The sequence below is a fragment of the Bos mutus genome, chromosome 9 (assembly GCF_027580195.1).
Source record: "Bos mutus isolate GX-2022 chromosome 9, NWIPB_WYAK_1.1, whole genome shotgun sequence".
NCBI classification, from domain to species: domain Eukaryota; kingdom Metazoa; phylum Chordata; class Mammalia; order Artiodactyla; family Bovidae; genus Bos; species Bos mutus.
The window spans coordinates 53,352,414-53,377,399 of NC_091625.1; the positions used below are offsets into that span (position 1 = coordinate 53,352,414).

The following is a 24,986-nucleotide window of genomic DNA, read 5'->3' on the forward strand; positions in this document are numbered from 1 at the left end:
GGTTGGATGGCATCACCGACTCGATGGACATGAGTTTGAGCAAGTTCCAGGAGTTGGTGATGGACAGGGAAGCCTGGTGTGCTGCAGTCCATGGGGTCGCAAAGAGTCAGACACAACTGAGCGACTGAACTGGACAGTAGAAAAATTTAAATTCTCAGATTTGAAAATACTAAGGAGTTAGAATAACTAATAAAATTATACTCTTAGGTTGTTCCTTTGTTTCTTTTCCTACTTCTGATGGTGGAGTTGAGTAGACCTGTGTATACTTTATTATCTGGTTTTTCCTTATAACCCAACACATAATATACAGAGAATACTGGGTTGGAATGCAGAGGCTATAGTTTGTTGCAGTAGTTGCTTTAGCCCTAGCATAGAAATGAGTGCTGGAAACAATCTAATCTTTCTGGCACTTACTTTCCTTAACTATGAAATGAGAACATCATTAGCAGCATATGGTCCCACTGAAGTATCAAGTGAGGTTGGGATGGAAAAGGCATGAGTGAGTTGGCTGTAGGTATACTCGACTTGATGGAAAATGTGCAATTATAACTGTAGCTCCCATTTTGAAGAAGGAGGCTATTTTCATAACCCCTCAAACACTACTTTTGAAAACTCAACAAACAATTTTAAAAATAACTAAAGCCATAACTTCAGGCCATTAATCAAAAATAACCTAAAACAAGCATCATAGAATTGTGGTGGAATGTTTGATATTAGTCTCTAGGGGTGTATTCACAAGCTCAGTTTGTTGGAAGCTGAATGTTTTGTGTAGAGAGGTCAAATGAGAATTCTCCTGAGAGCTGATGCCACTGCTCTCCCATGAAACAAAACAGCTGACAAGAGCTTTCCATCTGGTTAATTTGTTCTGTGGATACTAACAAAGAAAACAACTGCTTTGTATTCTTAGAGGGATTACTTTCAAAATCATGTAGTTATGGCAGCTATTACTGACACAGAGGTAAAATGTAGTTCATGGTACTATGTAAGAATAACCATATTTTATCAAATGTTATATTCTTTACAAAATAGAAAAAGTAGGGCTCTTAAAAATACATGATTTTAATACCATCCTTGAGTCTTTTCCTCACTGGGATATAAGAAAAATTTCAAGACATAAAGAATACCACTTTTAAGGTGAAACTGCATTATCTAGGCCTCTGCCTATTGAAATACCAAATTTCTGCTTTTAAATCCATCATTAGGCTTGTCTCAGTTTTTATCCTGAAGGAACCACTATCATTTCAATAGGTATAGGTTGTCTTCCCTTCTACTCCCTGTCAACTTGCTGTTATTTCTGTGAAAGTTGTTCTGGAAGAGCAAATACTGTTCCTAGGTTCCCTGAGGATCTCCTCAAAGTCTTGAGTTCTCATTTAGTGCTGGGGTTTGGTATATACAAGACTAGACTATTCGCTCAGTTGTGTCCGACTCTTTGCAACTCCGTGGACTGTAGCCCACCAGGCTCCTCCGTCCATGGGATTCTCCAGGCAAGAGTACTGGAGTGGGTTGCCATTTCCTTCTCCAGGGGATCTTCCCAACCCAGGGATAGAACCCAGATCTCCCGCATTGCAGGCAGATGCTTTAACCTCTGAGCCACCAGGGAATCCCGGTATATACAAGGACTGAACTAAATGTGGTAGTTTATGTAAATGTGTTTCACATCGAGTCTGCACATGGTAGTGGCAGGGTATTTCCTGCCTGTGAATCCCCCAAATCAACCTCATTTCCTGGAAGTGGATTCTAATCAAAACATAACTCCAGATCTGATGTAAATATTAGAGAATATTTCCTTTACCCATTTCTAAGCTTTTTGAAAAATTCAAGTACTGTATGGAATACTGAAGATAGTAGTTGTGATAGTTTTTTGGTTCTGTTTTGTTTTGCTTTGGTTGGTCTTCTTTTCTGTTTGAGGTCATCTTCTTCATGCTCACCATCTACTGTCAGTATCTGAGCTCTGTGTGCCATGCTGTGCTAAGTTGCTTCAGTCATGTCTGACTCTTTGAGACCCCATGGACCATCGCTGGTCAGACTCTTCTGTCCCTGGGATTTTCCAGGCAAAAATACTGGAGTGGTTGGCAGTTCCTGCTCCAGGGGATCTTCCTGCCCCAAGGACTGAACCCACATCTTTCATGTCTCCTGCACTGGCAGGGCATTCTTTACCTCTACCACCACCAGGGAAACCCCATCTGAGCCGGAGTAGTTTTCTCAGCATTGGGGAGGGAACTCATTGATTTGTCTACTTAACACTGTTTCTACCTGCTGCTTCTTGCATCTGTTGAGAAATACAAGTATATTTAGCAAGAAGTGTGACCTGCCACTGTAGAAACTAAGTCTACTCTAGAAGGACTGAATCTCTAACACATGCTAGTCAGCTGAATTCCTTACAGGGCCAGGTATTTGAATTTACAAGATCACAGGAGAATTTTTCTATGGCCTAGTGGAATGTGCTTCATCAGACAGGAAATGCAATGTCTTTTGTACCTTTTTTCCTTCAATTTTTGAGTTCTATGTCATGTGTTATAAAGACACTGTGATTTGATCGCTATAAAACCAAAACAGCTCTTTTCATTTCTTGGTGTTTTAAAATAAACTCTAATTTCCTTCCATAATTAGTAATGAGAAAACTCTATCCTTCTCAATTAATTCACCTTAAGAAGATGATAAGCATATTCACTTTACACAGTGGCTTGAGAGCAGGTTAGGGTAATAACCATGGACCCAGAAATTTAGGAAAGATGAGCTGAGTGCTCTAATCACAACAGTCTGGTCAATGCATCTTAACTCCATGTAATCATGAAAACCTAAAAGTAATGCTACTCAGAATATAGAAGAATCGAGCAAAAAATGCTTTCCGTGATTTTTCTTCCAATAAATATGTTTTAAAATATGAGAAACCACTTCTATTCTGATGAAAAATAATATTAGAAACTCTCCAATGAAGTGAAGAGTATGCTTTATTTGGAAAGTGGCCAATATAAAATGATAAATGTATCCTTTATCTAATAGACCCTATAAAGTAGTTTTCTAAGTCAAAAAACGGCTTAAAAATGACAACTCCAGTTAAACAAATTAAGAAGAACTTTCAGTCATTTAACTGAGGGCACTAAGTAAGAGTTCACAATCAACCACACAGTTCTTTTCTGAGAATAAGACAAGTCTAACCATATAATATACTGGTTTTTATGTATCCTGGCATTAATGTGTATTATAGATTCTTTTGGTTTATGACCTTCTTCTAATTCATAAAACATAATGATGGAAGAGGAGCTCTTTTCTGGGCCTTCTGAAATAGAATCTATCAACAAGTTCTATTTCAAGTATTAACTTAAAGCTGCAGACATTTTTGCATTTTAAGATATATGAATTTACATTATAATGTATATGTAAAGTACATGAGTTACATTTACAAGTTGTGTTTCTCTTAGATGATTTTTATATTCTAACTCCTATTGTAAATGATGGAGGAGGAGGAGGAGGTCATTGTACTCCTTATGACCATAATGTGGGCTCACCGAGGGCAAGCACTGTATCTTTGTTCTTGTTCAGTCACTGAGTCATATCTGACTCTTTGCTACCCCATGGACTGCAGCACGCCAGGTTTCCCTGTCCTTCACTGTCTCCCAGAGTTTGCTCAAATTCATGCCCATCAAGTTGGTGATGTTATCTAACCATCTCATCTTCTGTCGCCCCTTTCTCCTTTTGCTTTCACTCTTTCCCAGCACTGAGGTCTTTTCCAATGAGTCAGTTCTTCACATCAGCTGGCCAAAGTATTGGAGCTTCAACATCAGTCCTTCCAATGAATACTCAGGGTTGATTTCCTTTAGAATTGACTGGTTTTATCTTCTTGCAGTCTAAGGGACTCTCAAGAGTCTTCTGTAGCATCACAATTTGAAAGCGTCAAAGAAGCTCAGCCTTCTTTATGGTCCAGCTCTCACATCCATACATGACTATTGGAAAAACCATAGCTTTGATTAGATGGACCTTTGTTGGCAATGTGATGTCTCTGATTTTTAATATGCCATCTAGGCTTGTCATAGCTTTCCTTCCAAGGAGCAAGTGTCTTTGAATTTCATGGCTACAGTACTGTCCGCAATGATTTTGGAGCCAAAGAAAAGAAAATATGTTACTGTTTTCACTTTCTCCCCTTGTATTTGCCATGAAGTGATGGGACAGATGCCATGATCTTAGTTTTTTTTGAATACTTTTGAATATTGAGTTTTAAACCATTTCACTTTCCTCTTTAACCTTCATCAAGAGGCTCTTTACTTCCTCTTCACTTTCTGCCACTAGGGTGGCATATCTGAAGTTGTTGATATTTCTTCTGGCAATCTTGATTCCAGCTTAGTGATTCATGCAGCCTGGCATTTCACATGATGTACTCCTCATATAAGTTAAATAAGCAGGTGACAATATACACCTTGATGTACACTTTTTCCAATTTGGAACCAGTCTGTTGTTCCATGGCCGGTTCTGACTGTTGCTTCTTGACTTGCACACGGATTTCTCAGGCAGGTGAGATGGTCTGGCATTCCCATCTTTTTAAGAATTTCCCACAGTTTGTTGTGATTCACACAGTCAAAGGCTTTAGCATAGTAAATAGAATTAGACATTTCTGTGGAATTCCCTTGCTTTCTCTATAACCAATGAATGTCAACAATTTTATTTCTGGTTCCTCTGCCTTTTCTAAGCACAGCTTGTACATCTGGAAGTTCTCAATTCATGTACTGCTGAAGGCTAGCTTGAAGGATTTTGAGCATAACCTTGCTAGCATGTGAAACGAGGCACAATCGTACAGTAGTTTGAACATTCTTTGGCATTGCCCTTCTTTGGGATTGAAATGAACACTGATCCTTTCCAGTCCTGTGGCCACTGCTGAGTTTGCCCGATTGCTGGCATATTGAGTGCAGCAGTTTATCGGCATCATCTTTTACGATTTGAATTAGCTCAGCTGGAATTCCATCACCTTCACTAGTTTTGTTCTTAGTAGTGCTTCCAGAGACCCACTTAACTTTGTATCTTTATCTTACTCATTTCTGCACTCCACATGGAGCCTGAAAGTGTCCAGCACTTACTGGATGATCTTTTAAAGTGTCTCAGATAAAACTTACAGTCACTTTTTACTGAAAGTGATGATGACTCAAGATCAAGAAAATAAGCTGAAGTACCTCCCGTTTTGAATATTCTGTTGGAAGGCATCCTTATGAATCTCTAGAGACTAGAAGCATGCCAGGTATAAACTATCTTCCCTTAATTTCTAAGGAGGAGACACTGGATACTCTTTCTTTTCCTCTGAACTGGTAGGGCAAGTCAGAGGGTAGCAAACGTCTTGTCTTTGCAAGTCTACCAACAGTTTAATAGGTGGATACAGGTTTGGAGTAGATGTCTCTTTGGACCTTTTAATTCTGTTTTCAACAGTAATAGTCACTGCTGCCTTTATATTCCTGTGAACCTCTAGTAGGGATTCTCCTTGGTCCTTCACAGACCATGGGTGAGGGTGGCAATCCCAGGAGTCCGCCACTGAGGGCTGACCGTAAGGCATAAGTGCCCCTTTTCATAGGAACACAATTTCCACTCACTCTCGAAATTCTTAACTCTCAGTTGATCATTTTCATGACCTTTGCATGGACAAGTCAAAGAACCAGTTTATAAAACTACTCTAATCATCCCATTTGGCATTTTGGCAGCATCTAAATACATATATGGCAGAAAAATATGACATTTGTGTTCTGCCTTATAAGGTAGAATATTGTAAATCATACCCATAGATGGTGCTTTGAAGCAAATTAGATAATATATATCAAAATACCTTAAAACCATTATGAGTTATGGAAAACTAAACCTTGCTGAAATATATAGGAATTAATGGTAGGTAGAAAATTTTAAGAATATATATAATTTGTTATCCTAATAGTGCTATAACATTTGGTACTGATCAAAAAAAGCTTACCTTCTCATTAATCAACATTTAACTTAAAAATACCTAGTCACTCTTGAAGAAACTCAAAACAGTGATGAAGAGAATGGGAAGGTAGTGAGATTTATTTTCTGCTTGTATATAGTCTTTTGTACCTTTTGAATTTTGTACCAAATGACCTATTTTAAAAACTAAATGAAATCTTAACACAAATCAAAAGACTAAACTTACTTAAGTCACTTGTTTTTGATGATAGAACATAAGGACTAGAAGAGATAGATGAATTTTAGCTCCTTATTTTACAGGGATAGAAACTAAACTCCAAAGAGGATGTTTATAGATCTAGTATTTTTTCTGGAAAAATGGAATGTATCTTCCAAATAAAATTTTGTAAATACTTAAAAGGAAATACCCACATTGCTAATCAAAACAAATTTTAATAAAATTCAGACTAAATTACTAGTTAGTAAAGATTGAACTTTAGGACCAAATTGTTAAATAGAAATGAGATTTTCTTTAAAATCAGCCAAAATTTAATGCCAGTTTGTGACCCATTTAAAGAGTCTTACATGTACCACCGTTTTGGTAATTTCACAAATAGTCTCTCAACTTTGCTCTGCATGATCTCATTTCTCTAAAAGAAAGAGAAAGAATTGACTTCCACTTTCCAATATATTAGTTGTACAACCAGCCAATCTTTACTTCAATAGTTTACTAAAATAATTAAATCTCAGTCATTACGACAAGGATGAGGAAAGATAGAGAAAAAAGGAAGGAAGATGTGGAGACGTAGAAGATTTATAGAGAAACTTGGAGAAAGGAATCCCCTATAGATACAATAAGATATTTAGAGAGAAAGCGTCTAGTACTGCAGTCATTTTGATATTTTTTGTTCTCTTTAAAAAATGCTTCTGATTTCAGCCCATTTCACAGTACCACTAGATCTAGGAGCTGAGAGGGATTTTTGAAATTCTCTACTTTATTCCTCTCATCTATCATGTGAGAAAAACTGAAGTCCAGGAAGGCAAATTGACTTTTTTTAAGCTTACAGAGTGGTCACTGAAAAAACTTCATCCAGAATTCAGATCTCCAGGCTCATTATAGAAGCCATTTGCTATGGCTGTTTTCATACAAACACAGGCAAAAACTTTGTGTGAAATGACAGCTTTGGTTACTGCTGTGATTTTTTTAAAAAAGAGAAGAGGTGAAGTTCACTTCAGTTCAGTTGCTCAGTCACGTCCAACTCTTTGCGACCCCATGGACTGCAGCACCCCAGGCTTCCCTGTCCATCACCAACTCTCGGAGCTTGCTCAAACTCATGTCCATTGAATCGATGATGCCATCCAACCATCTCATCCTCTGTCATCCCTTTCTCCTGCCTTCAATCTTTCCCAGCATCAGAGTCTTTTCTAATGAGTCAGATCTTAGCATCAGGTGGCCAAAGTATTGGAGCGTTAGCATCAGTCCTTCTAATGAATTCAGGACTGATTTCCTTTAGGATTGACTGGTTTGATCTCCTTGCAGACCAAGGGACTCTCAGGAGTCTTCTCCAACACCACAGTTCAAAAGCATCAATTCTTTGGCACTCAGCTTTCTTTATAGTCCAACTCTCACATCCTTACGTGACTACTGGAAAAACTATAGCTTTGAGTAGATGAAACACTTTTGATAAAGTAATGTCTCTGCTTTTTAGTATGCTGTGTAGGTTTGTCATAGCTTTTCTTCTAAGGGGCAAGTGTCTTTTAATTTCATGGCTGCAGTCACCATCTGCAGTGATGTTAGAGCCCAAGAAAATAAAGTCTGTCACTGTTTCCACTGTTTCCCCATCTGTTTGCCATGAGGTGGTGTGGGACCAGATACCATGATCTTAGTTTTCTGAATGTTTAGTCTTAAGCCAGCTTTTTCACTCTCCTCTTTCACTTTCATCAAGAGGCTCTTTAGTGCTGGCACTATCTGTATCTGGCACTCTACCTTTTCACTGTGTCCAGGTTACAGCCTCACATGCATGAAGAGAGACGATCATTACATGCCTGAAGGCAGGCTGCCACTAGCTGTACAAAACCATGTCATTAGCCTCAAAAGCAAGTACATGTTCCCCCGAACATTCGAGACAATTCAATTTCTATTGGTTTTTGCTATAGTTGTGTGTGTTAGTTGCTCAGCATGTCTGACTCTTTGCATCCCCATGGACTATAGCCAGTCAGGTTCATCTGTCCATGGGATTTTCCCAGGCAAGAATACTGGAGTGGGTTGCCATGCCCTCCTCCAGGGGCTCTTCGTGACCCAGGGATCAAACCTAGATCTCCCACACTGTAGGCAGATTATTTAGCTTCTGAGCTACCAGAGAAGCCCTTTGTTATAGTTATTACTGATTAACAGTGCAGTTGGGAAGAAAAGCTTTATCTTCCACATCCTCACCTAAAAAATTGAGGTAATGATGTGTGTGCATGTGTGGTGTGTGTGTTTGTGTGTATGTATGTGTGAGTTTATGTGCCATGAAGAGGGAGTTTAGGTTTGGGTTGGAGGAGGAGTGGAGATTAAGGCTAACTAATTTTCCTAGTATTTATACCTGAAGCAAAATAATCTTCCTACCCAGAATGTGATTTAAAAAGATACAAGGCAGGGTTATATCCTATACTTTGTTGATAACACTAATCAGTAATTACAAGCTACTCTCTTGACAGTTTCAAATTTGTTGGTGATGGAGTGGGTGGCCACTGAAATAGTTATAGGGTAATCTTTAAAATCAGCTTTAATTTTTATCTGTTCTCAGTCTCAGAGATTTAACCAGAGTCAGTTCTTGGTATCTGTCGAAGGAAAATGATTGGACCCAAAGTAGTCACACCTTCACTCAGCACTTGTGGGTTACAGCTTTGGCAATACAGTGTGTGGATCTCAGGTTGCTTGTGCTAATTCTGTGTATAAAGCAAAGGGGAAACCTGTTGTCATTCCTTTGGAAACCAAATGTTCACAGTATTAGTTGACAAGTACTGGTTATGATTTTATTTTCATTTTCACCCCAGGCCTCACTCTATGTGTGAATTTTTAAGGCCTGCCAACCTGTCACACTAGCCGTAGCAGAGCCCTCTGCCTTGTTCAGGCTGTGTCCCTGGCACCTGAAAGAGAGCCTGGCCTAAGTATGTGTTGAATGAATGCAGGAAGAAAGCTGAAGCTTTGGCCATAGGATCTTAACTATTTAGGGTCAAACTGCCACTCCCCTCCCACTTTAGAAATCAGACTGAGCCAGAGTCTTTAAATGGCTGTCTTTGAATCACATTGCTCTCTGTGACCTATCCCTGGTCTAAGTTCTTTAGCATAGAGTTTCAGACCTTTCAGACTCTGGCATCTGCGTTGACCTGATTTCTTCAGTTTTAAACCCAACAACATCAAACGGTTCTCTGAACACGGTGAACTTTATTTCTATAGTTTTCACAAAGAGCTCTTGAGTGCCTAACATAGTGCTTGGCAGTGAAGGTAAAACGGGGTCTCTCCTTGTGAAAAACTTCTACTCTGGCATGGGAGAGACTTACAAATAAGCACTTTACTCCATCCCTCTGCCACCAGACCAGAGTCCTGGCTCTAAAACTCCACGGCTCTCTGTATGTCAGCAAAACACTGTGCACCACAGCCCTAGTTAATTGTCCTTCCTGCTCAGCGGAGCTTCAGGCAGGACAGATGCTATGTTGGCCCCAAACTAGCCCATGTCTAGCATATTATCAACACGTGCTGGTCACTCACTAAATGTTGTGGATGAGAGGGAGTGAGAGGAGAAAGGAGAGGGCATCTGGAAATACTTGGATGTAGGCACAGGATGCCCTGGAATTAGGAAGTTTCTAGAAAATGTCAGTTAAAGCTTCTTCCAGAGCTGTAATTCAGTGGTAAAGAATCTGCCTTCCAATGCAGGAGATGCAGTTTCCATCCCTGGGTAGGGAAAATTCCCTGGAGGAGGAAATGACAATCTATTTCAGTATTCTTGCCTGGAGAATCCAATGGACAGAGGAGCCTGGCAGGCTACAGTTCATGGGGTTGCAAAGAGTCGGACACAACTGGGCACCCATGTGCATGTTTAGATCTGTAGCTTGAAGGTGGAATAAAAGCGAGTCTTTAAGTAAAGGTGGGGAGAAGCAGCAAGGACTCCACACAGCTGTGAGGGAGGCAGTAGGTGGGGGTATGGACTAGGCCAGAGATCATTGCTACAGCTGTAGAGGGACCACACTTGGAGGGTGGTCCATACCTGGATAGGTGCACTTACTGTTACACGTCAGAACTTTCAAAACTCAGCTACACATCGCTATGAATAATTTTAGCCTACTGTTTTCTTCTTGGTCAACTGAAGACCATACTGTTAAGCAGGCCTGGGACATATACCTTCAACTGAAAATCTCTCTTATTTGGCATCTCAACAATTTACATTGATGACTTAAATTTATACTAAACTAAAATTACAATTGTTACTGTTGTTCAGTCGCCAAGTTGTGTCTGACTCTTTGCAACCCCATGGACTGCTTGCTGTAGGCCAGGCCTCCCTGTCCCTCACCATCTCCTGAAGTTTGCCCAAGTTCCTGTTCATTGCATCAGTGAAGCCATCCAGTCATCTCAACCTCTAACGCCCTCTTCTCCTTCTGCCCTCAATCTTTCCCAGCATCAAGGACTTTTCCAATGTCAGCTGTTGGCATCAGGTGACCAAAGTGCTGGCGCTTCAGCTTCAGCATCAGTCCTTCCAAGGAGTATTCAGAGTTGATTTCCCTTAAGATTGATTGCCTTGATCTCCTTGCAGTCCAAGGGACTCTCAGGAGTCTTCTCAACACCGGAGTTTGAAGGTATCAATTCTTTGGCTCTCAGCATTCTTTACAGTCCAGCTCTCACACCAATACATAGCTATTGGGAAGACCACAGCCTTGACTATATGGACCTTTGTCAGCAGAGTAATGTCTCTGCTTTTCACCACACTGTCTGGGTTTGTCATAACTTTCCTGCCAAGAAGCAATTGTCTTTTGATTTAATGGCTACAGTCATCACCCACAGTGATGTTGGAGCCCAAGAAGAGGAAATCTGTCACTACTTCCACCTTTTCCTCTTTCTGAAGTACGACTGAACTGAACTGAACTGAACTGAATGGGGCCAGATGACATGATCTTAGTTTTTTAACATTTAGTTTTAAGCCAGTTTTTTCACTCTCCTCCTTCACCCTCATCAAGAGGCTCTTTAGTTCCTCTTCACTTTCTGCCTTTAGAGTGGTATCATCCACATATCTGAGGTTGTTGATGTTTCTTGCACCTGTCTTGATTCCAGCTTGTAACTCATCCTGCCCAGCATTTCTCATGATGTGCTTAGCATATAGGTATAAGCCGAATGACAGCAGACAGCCCTGTCATACTCCTTTCTCAATCCTGAACCAGTTTTTCCATACAACATTCTAACTTGCTTCTTGACCCGCATGCAGCTTTCTCAGAAGACAGATAAGGTGGTCTGGTATTCCCATCTCTTTAAGAGCTTTCCATGGTTTGTTATGATCCACACAGTCAAAGGCTTTAGTGTAGTTGATGAAACAGGTAGATGTTTTTCTGAAATTCCCTTTCTTTCTCTATGATCCAGCAAATGTTGGCAATTTGATCTCTGGTTCCTCTTCGTTTTCTAAACCTAACTTGGACATCTAGAAGTTCTTGGTTTGAGTAATGCTGAAGCCTAGCATGCAAGATTTGAAGCATGACCTTACTAGCATGGGAGATGAGTACAACTGTCCTATGGTTTGAACATTCTTTAGTACTCTCTCGGGAATTGGGATGAGGCTTGACCGTTTCCAGTCCTGTGGCCACTGCTGAGTCTTCTAGATTTACTGACATATTGAGTGCAACACTTTAATAGCATCATCCTTATTGGAATTCTGGCAGAGCTTACATTTATACAAAGAAGCAGGAATATTTTTTGAATTAAAAATCATATTAAGGAATCTCTCATTTCTCTCAGATTTCTATACTGGCCATGTAAAGGAATTTGTCTTTGGAAAGTTTTGGAGGTGAAATGTTTGTCCCTTCACTTGCTGATTCTGTTCTACCTGGGGAGACACTTAACTGAGAAGCAACTGGGCAAAGGACCCCACTCAAGTATCTCCCACTTCCCTCCAGTGGGATTTGCCAAGGCATAGCCCTAAACTCTGCTCTTCTGGAGGGAGCCCACTGCAGTCACCCAGCCATAGGAAGGAGCACTGAGTCCAAGTTCTCTACCTCTCTGCAAATAAGCTCAGTTCAGGCTGGGAGGCACAGTCTCAGGGAATAGCTCTGTTTTCCAACCCAGCCTTAACAATAAAAACATTGATGATAAATTGATTCATATATGACACTGTATCTATTTCACAATTGTCCTAGAACTCTGAAAGGAGAGGTTCATGAGTAAGTGGGACTTTAAAATCCATACATACATTCCAATAAAGGTGGCTTTATTCCTAAGTCCTTTTGTTGTGCTGTGTGCATATGCATGTGGCAGGAGAGGAGAAAAGACAGAATACACACACACACACACACACACACACACACACACACACACGCTGCTGCTGCTAAGTCACTTTAGTCGTGTCCGACTCTGTGCAACCCCATAGACGGCAGACCACCAGGCTTCCCCGTCCCTGGGATTCTCCAGGCAAGAACACTGGAGTGGGTTGCCGTTTCCTTCTCCAATGCATGAAAGTGAAAAGTGAAAAGTGAAAGTGAAGTTGCTCAGTCACGTCCAACTCCTAGCAACCCCATGCACTGCAGCCTACCAGGCTCCTCCATCCATGGGATTTTCCAGGCAAGAGTACTGGAGTGGGTTGCTATTGCCTTCTCCATACACAGGCTAGTTTTTATTAATCAGAATGGTAAATTAGGATTCTCTGATTATTTTAACTTTGTAGTTTAAAACTTAACAAAAACTAAGTGAAGGAATGAATAGTGTTTCTAAGCTCTTGACTCAGTCAAAAAACAATAAATATTTTAATTACCTCGATTAGAATAACCATTAATTCTATTTTAAATGTCTTTAGTAATTTAACTTGTTATCTAGTCCCTCTTTAGATTACAGTTTATAAGATTTTTGAATTTTGAGTATCAGTTTTTCAGATTGAATTCTGATAATGCCTACATTTATTTTCATTAATCAATTTTTTTCAGATCACTTGGTGTCTGAATGAAAAGTATCATAAGCAAAGTACTAATAGATATTTTAATAATGATTTGTGGTTTACAAGGGCTTCCCTGGTGGCTCAGACAGTAAAGAATCTGCCCACAATACGGGAGACCCAGGTTTGATCCCTGGGTTGGGAAGATCTCCTGGAGAAGGGAATGGCAACCCACTCCAGTATTCTTGCCTGGGAAATCCCATGGACAGAGGAACCTGGAGGGCTACAGTGCATAGGGTCACAAAGAGTTGGACACGACTGAGCGACTAACACACACATGTGGTTTACAAAGTGCTTTTGGGTCTATTATCTACAGCAGTAATTTTTAAACATTTTTAGCTAAAGAATGGAGTATTATTCAGCCATTAAAAAAATACATTTGAATCAGTTCTAATGAGGTGGATGAAACTGGAGTCTATTATACAGAGTGAAGTAAGCCAGAAAGAAAAACACCAATACAGTATACTAACGTATATATATGGAATTTAGAAAGATGGTAACAATAACCCTGTATACAAGACAGCAAAAGAGACACTGATGTATAGAACAGTCTTATGAACTCTGTGGGAGAGGGAGAGGGTGGGAAGATTTGGGAGAATGACGTTGAAACATGTATAATATCATGTATGAAACGAGTCACCAGTCCAGGTTCGATGCACGATACTGGATGCTTGGGGCTGGTGCACTGGGACGACCCAGAGGGAGGGTATGGGGAGGGAGGAGGGAGGAGGGTTCAGAATGGGGAACACATGTATACCTGTGGTGGATTCATTTTGATATTTGGCAAAACCAATACAATATTGTAAAGTTTAAAAAAAATTTTTTTGAAAAAAAAAAAAAGATAAATAAATACTACTTTACTTAAATAAAGACAATATTTGATCCTTTCAAAAGAATATCTTAGCACCTAATAAAAATTATTTACCTCTCCTTAAGAATATATTCACATTTTTGTGTTCATGGAACTTTTTCAAACTTGCTGAAGCCAAGGTTCTTGGTATTAGGCTGCTGAGTTCAGGTTGCCAACTCCATCTCAAGAACAAAAATCCAGCCACAATCTGTGTTTTCATGGCTTGAGGCCTAAACATAGCTTTTGCATTTTTAAGTGATCAAAGAAAATCAAAAGAAGGATAACTTTTTTGATACGTGAAATTACATGACATTCAATTTTCAGGGTCTATAAAGTTTTATTGAAACACAGCCTCTTTCATTTACAGTCTGTAGCTACTTTTGCACTCTCACTGCAGAGTTGAATAGTTTTTGAAATCTAAAATATTTACTGTCTTTTCCATTTACAGAAAACATAAAATACATTTTGTGTTTTTTTGTTATATTTTGTTGAGTGTTTTTTAATTTTTTTTGTAGATTTTTTTAAAATTTTATTTTATTTTTAAACTTTTCAATATTGTATTAGTTTTGCCAAATATCGAAATGAATCTGCCACAGGTATACATGCGTTCCCCATCCCGAACCCTCCTCCCTCCTCCCTCCCCATACCATCCCTCTGGGTCGTCCCAGTGCACCAGCCCCAAGCATCCAGTATCATGCATCGAACCTGGAGAGTTTGAAAAGAACTTCTGCACACTGCTTAAAAAATATAAAATTATTTACTAAATGACTTTTAAAATAACACTGCTGCTGCTACTGCTGCTAAGTCACTTCAGTCGTGTCCGACTCTGTGTGACCCCATAGACGGCAACCTACCAGGCTCCCCCGTCCCTGGGATTCTCCAGGCAAGAACACTGGAGTGGGTTGCCATGTCCTTCTCCAATACATGAAAGTAAAAAGTGAAAGTGAAGTCGCTCAGTTGTGTCCGACCCTCAGTGACCCCATGGACTGCAGCCTTCCAGGCTCCTCCTTCCATGGGATTTTCCAGGCAAGAGTATTAAAATAACACTAGAAATTATTAATATGGTATTTGGAAAATTACTTAATGACATGGCAAAATGCTCCTAATATTGCTTTAAATGGAAAAAAAGTAGGAATTAAATAATCAATGTGATCTTGACCACATAAATATTTTTGAAGAGTAGAAAACAAGTTTAGAAGAAAATATACTCAAATGTTAAAATTATTGATTAATGTTACAGATTTTTAAAAAGATTTTTTACTGTTCACTACTTTTTAAATTGTACAATGCATAATATACACTTTGAAAATAAGGAAAAATATTGAACAAAATTAGATTGTAGTAATACATTTTATAAAAAAAAAAACTCAGTGATTAGAATCTTCTGTAATAGTGTAAGTGTAGAAATGTTTAAGGCATCAAATTAATAGAATGATTGTAATTACAAGGCCAGAAATAATTTTTACAACTTCATTTAGGTGACATGATAGCTTGGTGTCAGATGCATTTTTTCTCCCTGCATGCAAATTACATCTGTGAACTGCTAAAGAAATGCTGAATTTAATGTGAAGAAAAAATTTTTACATAAAGTCAAAGCATTGTTCTATACTGAGAAGCCTTGGTCAAAATTTATCATAGGCATCTCCTTGTTCACCCATGAAATGGTTATCAGCACAGTGGAGAGATTCATGATAACCTTGACCAATATTTTTATAGATATTAATACTATACTGACTTTACTTGAATGAAAGTGAATACATGAAGGAATGAACGTGACTTTTTGACTCTGTCAGGAAAATGATAAATTGTTTGATACCTTGACCAGGATAGCTATTAATAGACTTTTAAAAAGTATTAGGAATTGCATGATAATGGCATTTTACTTAAATTGTCAGCAAGAATAATTAAATATAAAAGATCTTTAAAGAGAACAGAATCAAGCTGGAAAGCAAGAATCCCAGAAGCTGATTTCCCCATCGTCTACAGTGCATGTTCTCATTGCAATTAAATTGAAAATAAAACCTAAAGTGTATTCTTAAATAATGAGAGGGGAGAACCTGATACATCCAAATGGTCTACTGCAAAATAAAACTCAAGGTCCATTGATAATTCTGCTCTGGCAAAATGAATAAGCAAAGGAAAATCTTAAGGTCCAGGAGCAGCAGAATTGTATAAGCAGAATTGACGAGTAGCATAGTTCTAAAACAAAATTCTACAAGATGGGTATTTTTATTCCATTTAAGGAATTGAGGTGAACTAATTTGCTCAAGTTCACAGAGGACTTAACATGGACCAGACTTCAAAGCTTTGACTCTTTCCTCTGTATCACAGTATCACTCTTGCACTGACTTTTTAGCCTTGCATATTTATTTAATGAATTTAAAACTCCCCCCACCCCTTTCCAGTGGGTTAACAGTGCAACCCAGAGGCAGCATTTGCAGAGAAGCTCATTCTATTACATCAGATCTTAAATCTTTGTTCCCTGTCTCCATGTCTCATTTTATGGTCTTTGAAAATGTGTCTATAAAATGCATTCTTTCTTACTGATCATCAGAAACTTGCAACAGAGTGTAGAATGCTAGAAATTCAGCAGTAATTGCCGTAGTCCCTTGCTCTAATGAAGCGTACAGTCTTATAGAAGAGAAATAAATGAGACTATAATGTGAGCCCAAGAGGGTACATTGGCAGTTTGAGAATATGAAGAAGTGGTACCAAACATAGATTTGGGTAGAGGGTGGTCTGTAAGTTCTTTCCAGAGAAAGGAGCACCTGGATATGACTAAGGTGAGTTAGGTCTGTGGGCAGAGAGCTCTGTGGAGAAGTGCCCATGGAGGCCTGGCAGAAAAGAGGCATTTGCTCAATTCCTACTTTGCTGAAGGTCATTTGCTGTGACTGAGAAGTAGAGTGTGTTATGTGTGTGTTATGTGTGTGTGTGCGCACATGTGTGCATGCCTGGGTGTGCCCGTCAGTGCAACAGTAAAAACTGTTTTGGAGAAGACTATAGAGGCTAAGTTATTCAGGGTCTTGTGCTCAGGGCTCAGTTGCTCAGTCGTGTCCAATTCTTTGCAACTCCATGAACTGTAGTCCTCCAGATTGCTCTGTCCATGGGATTTTCTAGGCAAGAATACTGGAGTGGGTTGCCATTTCCTTCTCCAGTTCAGTCTTAACTAGTAAGAAAACTAACTTGTGCTTAATACTTATTCTGTGCCAGACACTGTTGTAATTTTAATATAACACATTTATTCCTCATTTTAAACCTAAGAAAATTTTATACTGTCATGATCTTCATTTCATATACAAGGACAATAACACACACACACACACACACACACACACACACACACACGTGTGCACACTAAGTGACTCTTCTAAGTTATCAGATTTAGTGAGGAATACAACAGAGACTTGAGCTCCAGCCAATCTAGCATGAAAAGTATGGTCCATGAACCAGTATTATCAGTATCACCTGGGAACTTGTTAAAAATGCAACAACTGAGGCACCAACCCAGACCTACAGAATCAGAATAGACATTTTAACAAGGTGGTTCCTGAGCACTTTAAAGTTTTGGAACTTCTGCTGTAGCCCACTGAACTCTGCTGCTTCTCTTTAACTTTGAGAAGGAATCTGGACATTATCCTAAGGCCAGTGGAGAGTCAGGAAAAGGCTTGAAGTAAGAGATGGTCAAAATCAAATCTATTTTTAGACCAATAGTTTCACGTCAATCACTCTGGCTTCAGTATGGGGAGTGAAGCCAAAGAAGGCAATTCTGGAGTCAGGGAGACCCATGAAAGGACTACTGTTCACCAAATAGAGGAGGATGGCAGCCTGAAATAGGGCGATGGCAGTGATGAAGGAGGGAAGCTGGTGAGTGGATGAGGTAGTGTGAACAGAATTTGGAGATTCTTTGGGTATATAAATTGAGGGAGAGGTGGAGTCAGTTCACCTCCAGTTTCTGGCTTGAGCAACTGGTTGTATCATGGTGTCATTTTCTGTACGAGGATACTTGGGGGAAGAGGGTGGAAAGTATGGGAGGCAGTTGGTTGATGAGTTTACTTTTAGATTAAAATGAGACTTGAGAGGACTGTGGGAAAGTCAAGGAGAACTATTCAGTCAGGTCCAAAGAGTGAGTGAGGAAACCACATAAATTCCTTGGACATTTTGAAAGGGATCCCAGGGCAAATTCTAGGTCAAAATTCTACCTGGCTTGCCCTTCATGTCCCTGCATTTACTCCATTGTATTCACTAAGGTCTACACCTGCTCTGGGAAGTCCTATATTCAGCAGACAATCAGACATAGAGGTTTGTTGCTCAGGAAAGATATCTTAGCGGGACATAAAGATTTCAGACACCTAAGCATATAGAATAGACTGTAACTGAAGCTGTGACATTGCTCAGAAAGAGAAAAGAAGTCTAGGATAAAGGAAAGAGGAAGAAGAATCTGTGAAACTGACTGAGTGTAGTGGTCTTAGAGGTGGGAGGAAAACTAGGAGTTGGACATGATGGAAGCTCTGGGTAAAGAGTGTTTCAAGATGGGAAAAGTGGAGACTAAGGTAAAATGGTTCTGAAACAGTAAGAAGAGAATAAGAAATTTCTGCTGGATTTAGCAATACACTAGCGATTGATCAGCTCAGTGAGAGCTGGGGAAAACTGATGAGGATCAAAGCCAGACAGCAATAGATTGAGAAGTGAGGGCTAAGAAAATGGGGATTCTTTACAGAGTGTAGACAATACTTTCAGGACATTGATCTATAAAGCTTAGGAATGAGGGTAAACTGGAAAAGCTTGGTAATGAAGCAGAAGCTTTTCAAGATGGGGGATTTGAATATGCTTAAATGATGATTTTGTGCTTTTGCTAAGTCACTTCAGTCGTGTCCGACTCTGTGTGACCCCATAGACGGCAGCCCACCAGGCTCCCCTGTCCCTGGGATTCTCCAGGCAAGAACACTGGATTAGATTTCCATTTCCTTCTCCAATGCATGAAAATGAAAAGTGAAAAGGAAGTTGCTCAGTCATGTCCGACTCTTCGAGACCCCATGGACTGCAGCCTACCAGGCTCCTCCATCCATGGGATTTTCCAGGCAAGAGTACTGGAGTGGGGTGCCATCGCCTTCTCCGATGAATGAGTCTACCCATTTGTAAAAACGTGACTGATGAAAACAGTGCAATCACTAGGTTATCACACTGTGCGAGTTCAGTTGTCAAGAGGGAGCAACTCAGAGGACATCGCACAATCTATAAACCAGCTGGAAGGAGCCATCCAGACTTTGCCCTGCCGAACCCTTTCTGGGCAATGATTAGACAAGTCCTCATAGATGATATACTGTGTGCAGAAGTATATGATGATGAGAGGAGCCAATAAAGAAGGAAAGATTAAAGTCCGTGAACCCTGAAGTAGAAGATATGAGATAATGGGCACTGGTTTAGATCTTTCCTTTTATGCCCCAATCTACCAATAGGTCGGTATGGGGATTTGGGAGAATGGCCAGAGAATAGGTAGGTGCCCCTTCAGTCACCTGTTCCACATTCTGGGGTCTCTAGAGGCTTAGTCCTATCACCTTTCCTTTCTAAGCATTAGTCTCCACAGAAGAAACTTCTGACATTTGAATCTTCCACTTTTATATCAGTGGACATGCTGTCCAGAACAAGTATGACTATGGATTAACCATGTATCTACTTCAAAAATTAACCCTTAAATGTCATCTTCAGCTAAAATCTTTGCCTTAACCTTTCCTGTCCTTGGGTAAATTGAGAGAGTCAGACATACTTCCACCTTAATCCGTTTAAAGATTGCATAAACCCAACTCCAGGTTTCATAGAGAATAGTAGTTCATAATCAGGACACCTCAAGAATACTCAAGAACAGGTTTCAAGAGTATATCAACCCCAGAAATGTTAAGGATAAAAAGTCTATATACCATGTGCCTTTTTTCTTCTGAGACATGTCCATTGATTCTCAGATTGTTAAGAGAATCTGTGATCCCAAGTCTATTGTGGAGATAGTGCTCAAGCTGATAATTTTGGAGGGATTTGAGCTGTTGTGGCAGGAAGGAGTCCCGTATCCTCCTTCTCCTTCCCTTCCTATTCACAGTTCCTTCCAGGGGGCCAAAAGGTAACCAAGAAAAATGATGACAATCAGAAAGGATAAAGAGAATTACAAGAACGTGGAAATATAAGGTTGTTTAACTGACATCTGATTCAGAACTTTCCACGTGAACCCAAGTATTTGGTTTTCAATTCTAAAGAGGTCATTTCCTAGATTGAAAATGTGAAAAAACAAATCTAAGCTTATGCAGCATGTTCTAGAAAAAATTTTATTTTCAATATTATAGTAGAAAGTTGCTAGCCTTGCTTAAGCAACCCAAACTAATCCAACTTTACTCAGAATGTTGTTGGCAAATATAATAAAAATAAGAGGTAGACTTGTCAGTGAGGTGATGTTACATTAAAGCACAAATCTACTGCTCTTATTTAGGTAGAACAGTCCCGGAATTGGCAGCTAATGACAACACATGGGAATAAATAGAACAAGTGTAGAAAACAGATGTCAGAGTTTACCTTTCCCACCAAGCAGTTTGGATTATGGCTTTAGGCACATATCATAACAAATATGTTAAGAAATATCCTGTGCGATGTGTATATCTGCAATTGTTTGTGCTAAATTTTAATCCATATATGTTGCTAATAAAAATCCTAGAACCTATACATGATAATATTGTGAATGTGAAATGACAGCTAAAATGACTTGTTACATTTTATTTATAAGAATTACACATTTTATTAATGATTCTTTTTGGTTCCCACATTTCCAAAACCCAAATTGACAAGTTGAGTTGCATTTGGTTTTCAAATGGATAACAGACACCAAAAAGAATCTGATTAGAGAGGGAAAAAGTATAAACACATATGGGAAGCATACTTCTGCTTTCATAATACTGTTTCAAGAAGCAGTGCTTTAGATTCATTCAGCATATTACACATGGGTCAGGCACACAGACATTTTAATTCAATCTTAGAAAGCCTAACATTAGGAATTGTCTTTATGCCTGCTTGTGAAAAATAGGCAGTTTTTCTTTTTTTTAATAGCAGGAATCTCACTAACTCAAAATCTGTAAATGACTTTAAATTGTGCTCTGGATATATAAATCCAGCCATAAAATATCCTTAGTGATAAAGTTAGTCATTCAAATAAATTAAGCCAATTAAAACCCCAGAATCAAGTCATTCCCTTTTTTATGAATACAATGAAGTTGTATCTCCAATTATAGACAATTTTCAGAACTCAGGAGACAACGCAAAAGAGTTATCTGGCTACTACGTTGCCTTTATACACATGGCATCAAATTGAGAAATCTGAAAAGCTCAGCATATAAAGTTTGATAACTGCTGGCTCAAATGCCTTTTAAAAAGTTTCTAAGAAACTTCAAGATATATACTTGCTTGCCAAGTAAAACCAAGTCACCACAAAGTTTCCTTTAAGTAGACATGAGAAAGTTTATAAGAATCTCCTGCACTTAAAAAAAAATTAGAAATGCAAAGACAACATTAAGGAGAAGAAAACAAAACTTACTTTTTCTTAAAGCCGCTTCTTCCAACAGTTTAAACAGGATGAAAGGAGAATATATGATGATTTACTTTCCCCTCCAACACATTCATATGTTACCTCCAAGAGGTACAGAATGGGCCACCAAAACTGAGGGTCCCTCCCAACTGCAGCCTTTTTAACTTTGTGGAAGAAAATAGGAGGGTGTGTGGGTTTCCTCCAAGTCTTGTGACATGTACATAGCTGACTCCTACTGGGCTGAAAAAGCACTCGTCAATTTTTACTTAAAATTATGAGTAGCAAATTCTCTGCAGGACATCCTTAAAGGGAAATCCTGCCAGAATTAGTACATGAAACGTCTAGATAATCTCCAGAAAGTTTAAAGTATAAAGTGCACATACAGACATTCACATACACTCAAGAAATTTCCACTGCCTAGGCTAAATTGAGGGTATATTTAAATTAAAACATTTTTTCTATAGACAATGATGTATTTCCTGTTTTTTGTTTTTTTGTTTTTTTTTGGTTGTTGTTATTGTTGCTGTTATTTCAGTGACAGAATCCTTCTTATGGGTTGCTGTGTGCTATGCTTAGTCGCTCAGTCATGGCTGACTCTGCGACCCCATGGACTGTAGCCTGCCAGGCTCCTCTGTCCATAGGGATTCTCTCCAGGCAAGAATACTGGAGTGGGTTGCCATGCCCTTCTTCAGAGGATATTCCCAACCCAGGGATTGAACCCAGGTCTCCTGCATTGCAGGCAGATTCTTTACTGTCTGAGCCACCAGGGAAGCCCCAAAATACTGGAGTGGGTAGTCTATCCATTCTCCAGGAGTTCTTCCCATCTCAGGAATCAAACTGGAGTCTCCTGCATTGCAGGCAGCTATTTTACCAACTGAGCTAAAATCAGATCTTCTTATAGGTTAGAAATGGACAAATTACAGAGCTTTTTTGTTGAAATATCTGGAAAGAGATGAGGCCCGATGTTCTCACCTGTATCGTTTTTGGTAGCTTGAGAGATGAATCGTGGGGTGTGGCCTCTATCACTGCCTTCCTGGGAAATTGGTGAACTTTGAGCCTTAGACCTGACTCAGATAACTCAAAGTAGTTACTGCTTCCTGCACCTGAACTGTGGACCTGGCCTTCCCTGCTGCTGCCTCTTTCCCTATGAGCTGGCAACAATTGTTATGTCACGTCCATGGCTGTATGACTTCACTTAAGCACAAACTCAGGCTTTTGAAATCTGAAGTCAAAACTTAAAAAGTGGCCAGATATTTCAGGAGCTGGATCTAAAGAAATGTTTGAATACTGAACTAATCTACAACAGGAATTCTCAGTGGGTCATATTTATCTATAAAGCAGGTGACATTTACTTTTAATCTCTCTGTTTAAGGCCATTTCTTCAGTTTGTAAAGGTGGGTGAGGAAGGAAATGTTCTGCTTTAACGCCATCTATTCCCAGACCAAACTTGACCTGTCCTTGTTCGAGGTGCCAAAGAAATATGTTAATGTTTTCTGAGGTCAAACTCAGTTACATACAATCAAAAAACTGGAGCTAGGGAAATATATAAAGGCAGTCAACTCAGTGCCTTGTTATTCACCTGACTTTGATGATAAAGATATTATGAAAATGAAAACATTGTGATGAGCAGCAACAAATTGATTCAGTGAAAGGACAAGAGAACATTCAAACTATTATAAAACATTCAATCTAACATAAAACCTATTATTAGTAATAGCTTTTAATTCTTATGATGCCACGGGCAGACTGGCATTAATTTTCTCCTTTTAAAGGTGAGGAAGTAGAGTCCAGGAGTTATAAAGTCGCCTATGTCCCCATGTAGTTATGGAACCCTCTTTATTGCCCCTGTGTTTTCCTGAGAGGGTAATCTTCATTCACGCATCCAACCTAAGATCCTCCCGCTCCATTCTCAAACTATTCCACGTAGCTCCATTAAGCTCATAAAATATCTTAGTTAACACTCCTAAGAGTAACTGTCTTTAATCTTACCTGAAATTTCTCATCTCTGCCATGTCCATTTCTTTTTGAAACTCTCTTCCCTTGGTCTCACTAAATCATTCTCTCTCAATTTTCTCCTTGGGCTTAGCATCTTCAACCTCCTTTCCCTTTATTCACCTCACCCTTCCCTAGAACTTCATTGTCAGTTCAGAATGCTTCTCTACACTCTCCATGGGTTTTCTCATGAAAACGATTAGTAATATATTATGACTGTTAAGCCTGTATTCTCAGCTGGTATTGCTGTCTAAGGTTCTAGGCCTGTATCCTATTGTCTGTTCGCTTGTATCCTCTTTGCACAGAGGTCTGTAGGCCTCCCAAACAAACACTTTTATCTTTTCCCCACCTCTCACTGTACAGATGAGTCTGCTGCATTTCCTGTCTCAGGACATGGCACAATCACCTAATCCATCATACCTTGGACTTGTCACTTTCCTCAATTAGTCTCCACCATCCCCATCATTCATCCCCATCCTCAACTTCTGGTGGTTCTACTTTGTTAAATATTTCCTAGATTTGTCATTATCCCTGCATTCTGGCCCTCACATTTCTCACTTGGATTGTTGTTGCTGCTGCTGCTGCTGCTGCTAAGTCGTTTCAGTCGTGTCTGACTCTGTGCAACCCCATAGATGGCAGCCCACCAGGCTCCCCTGTCCCTGGGATTCTCCAGGCAAGAACACTGGAGTGGGGTGCCATTTCCTTCTCCAATGCATGAAAGTGAAAAGTCAAAGTGAAGTCGCTCAGTCCTGTCCGACTCTTCACTACCCCATGGACTGCAGCCTACCTGGCTCCTCCGTCCATGGGATTTTCCAGGCAAGAGTACTGGAGTGGGGTGCCACTGCCTTCTCCAGGATTGTTGTTATCAGTCATAAAACATTTGGCATCTACCTCAGTCTAGTTCCCTTCTATAATTTCTTTGTATCACTATAAAACAATATTTAAAGATATATTTATTGAATTATAAAATACATGCTTCTTGCAGAAAGTCTGAAATAATGAAAAACATTGTTTAAAATGACTTGAAATCCAAGAGACAGTCACAATTCGTCACTCAAATATCTTTGAAATATTCTGTATGCATACATGTAGCTATACGAGGAAATGTTTATGTATTTTCATGCAAATGCTTACACAGCTATAGTTAAATACGTTTAATAAGAAAATCAAAACCACACTGCATATATTTTTACTTAATATACTGTGATTTTCCAAATCCAATATTTTTGAAGTGGCTGTAAATAATGGCTGCAACATAATGAAGTATGTGATGGAATAATGTTTCCTCTTTTTTCTCTATGATCTGTTTTCTTCAACACCAAAACTTAGCCTCAGCATTTATAATTTATGACTCACAAGACTTAGATTCTTGTGGGAAAGAGAGAAGAAAAAAAAATAGAACACTCTAGTTCATTAATTTAAACTTAAACATTTAGTTTAAGGCTGCACTTTACTAGTAAGTAAAGACAGTTTAGTAGGAAAACAATTTGCTAAAATGATTTTTTCTTCTTTATAATGAATA

At 39.3% G+C, this 24,986-nt stretch overlaps 1 protein-coding gene across 1 annotated transcript in view; it reads right to left on the reverse strand.

Moving 5' to 3' along the window:
- FHL5 (four and a half LIM domains 5) overlaps positions 1-21,673 on the reverse strand; it is a 58,675-nt gene extending 37,002 nt beyond the window's left edge. The window contains exon 1 of the mRNA XM_070376578.1: positions 21,482-21,673. The gene's annotated coding sequence lies outside the window, so the exon portion shown is untranslated. The remainder of the gene's footprint in view (positions 1-21,481) is intronic.
- Positions 21,674-24,986: the final 3,313 nt, after the last annotated feature.